Raw genomic sequence first — 2,677 nt, forward strand, 5'->3', positions numbered from 1 at the left:
ATTGCCAGGGTGGTGGTGGAGGCTGAAACAATAGAGGCATTTAAGAGACACATGGATGAAAGTAAAATAGAGGGTAAGTAGGGAATGTTCTTTTTTTTTGGTGGGTATTATCGTGTAATAGTTTATCCCATGTAAGTCAACACCTTTTTTGGCCCCAAAATCACATATTTTCCACATATTCCATGTAAAAGTCAACCCTCCCTAATTTTGGCCCCACTCACCTGCCCATCCGAGCTTCCAATGCCCCGAACATGAACTTTTGATCCTGCCACTCACCTATCTGAGCTCCCAATGCCCAAACCGTGAAACCTAGACTCTGGTGTCCACTCATATGAGTAACCAATGCTCTGACTGCCCAGCCATCGGAACTTCTGACGCCTCGACCGCTGAACTCACCCCAGCCACCTGCCCACCAGAGTTTCCGCCACATCATGGATTATTGCTTTAGCTGCCCGCTCATGGATTTTTGCTTCGGCCACCCAGCTGCAGGCTCTCTTCTAGACTCCAGCTGCTCACCCATCCAAGCTCCTGACACCTGAACTTTGACTTACCACCCAGTCCCGGCCATCCAAGCTACTGATCCCTTGAACAATGCAGGTACTTAGTGCAGTCAATAGTATCCTTGTAAAAGTCGACCCCCCAAAATTGGTACCCAAAAACTCAACTATTACACTAGTATATATGGTTATATGTAGCTTGGCACAACATCACAGGCCAAAGGGCTTGTAATGTTTTGTGTTCTATATACATAATTTTTGAAAGTTTCAAAATGTCTACCAGTGTGCTTATCCAGGTGTCTTCTGCAATTTCATGTGCAAAACTTATTCTGGCCCTGTAAAACATGATGGTATGTCACACAAGACCTTGTCATTTGGCAGGGCTTTGTCATTATAGATTCAGGACACTTAGGTTAGCAAGTTGATATCCGCAGATCTACAAGTTTATACTTAAATGTTCCTAATGTGCTGAGTAATTTCAACTATTTTTGTTTTCACATTTGTACTTATCTTGAGGACAGATCAGTCTTAAATTATCCTGTGGATGAATTTTAAATAAGAATGAATAATATCACTCTTTTGGTTTTGATTATTTAGTAGATAATCCCAGAAAATATACTTCTATTGGGCATTTATCCAGTGTCTGCAATTTTTATGAAGAATTTCCTGAGAACAGTTCCAAATGTGTTCGTTTTTATTGATTTGAACTTGTTCTCCACCACCCCCCCCCCCCCCACCCCCACTCCATTTAATAATGTTGCAGATAAACATATTTTCAGATTGGAGTTCAAAAAATTCAGGCAATTTTTTTAAAGCATTCAGCTCTTTTTACTTCTGATACTTTCAGAAAATAAATCTGCTTCCTTGTTTACACCTCCCAGAACTGACCTTTTGTTTCTGCACTAGCTTCATAATCACTCTCATCTCATTTTGGCATTGAATATTCATCTGCAAGCCCCAAAGTGTCTTTTACTCCCCTTTACATTCCAATAAGTGAAAGTGGGCATTGAAATTTATTACATTTCACCAATGCCCTTCACACTTTAATTATTAGTTCATCTTGAATATTGTTTTGCTGTGGATTAAGAATTAGCTTTGTTTATTGAAACAAAAAAGCCTTAGAAGCTGGAAATCTTTAACAAACAGAAAATGCTGAAAGAAGTTTGCAAGTCAGATGACATATAAACAGTTAATGTTTCAGGTTAAAGTCCCTTCTTCAAACTACAAAACAATCTTTTCCTGCATTAGTTGAGTATGCTTAACATGCTTTTGTTATGGTCTGCCTACTTCAGGCTCCTTTATATTTTCAATTGTTTAAATACAATAGCAAAACTCTTACTTCTGCGAATGTCAGAGTGTTCATTAACCAAAAAATGGTTATCACCTGCTAAATGAGGTCAGTAAGAATGCTTCGTTAATTTTTATAGAAGAAATTGAAAACTTATGTAAAACATGCAGGAAATGCCAAAAAATTCTATTCATTTGCTTGGTGCCTTGCTAAAAATGTGGCTTGCATGTGGGAGTAAACAAGTTAAAGTCTTAAAGGTCTGGAGGATGGAAACATTGTGATTCATTGAGAAAAAAAACCCATGCTTTGTTGCTGAGTGAATGGATTTCACACGAAATACTTCAGAGCTAGTGCTGTTAATTGCATTCTCATCATTCCGGCACAACTCCATCTCGCTTCTACCTTCAGGCAGGAGATACAGAAACCTGAAGACCACCACCTCTAGATTCAAGAATAGTTTATTTCCTCAAGCTATCAGGCTGAAGAACCTCTCCTCATTATACCAATCAGGGACTGCTCTGACACCACAAAAGGATTGTCTGTATGATGGCAATTTCAGGAGAAAAATACTTCAATTATAATAACAAACTGTCATTATATTTTCAAATTATAATTACTTTCCATTTACTGTATGTTGATTTAATTTTCTAGCTAACAGAACATTGAAAAGAATCACTTTAATGAACAGTGAGGATCTCGAAAAGGTAGCAATAGCTAAGTTGTCGAACAGACTTTGCCAATTTTATTCTCAAAAAGAAATGTCTTATTCTGAAAAAAAATCTCAAATTTTTATCTATATCCCAAAGTAAATTATCACTATAAGTATCCTTATTTCAGATTCTTTGATACAAAAACAAAACAGTGCCACATGTCAAATTTTATACAAAAATAA

This window comes from Narcine bancroftii, chromosome 2 (assembly GCF_036971445.1).
Source record: "Narcine bancroftii isolate sNarBan1 chromosome 2, sNarBan1.hap1, whole genome shotgun sequence".
Classification (NCBI taxonomy): Eukaryota; Metazoa; Chordata; class Chondrichthyes; order Torpediniformes; family Narcinidae; genus Narcine; species Narcine bancroftii.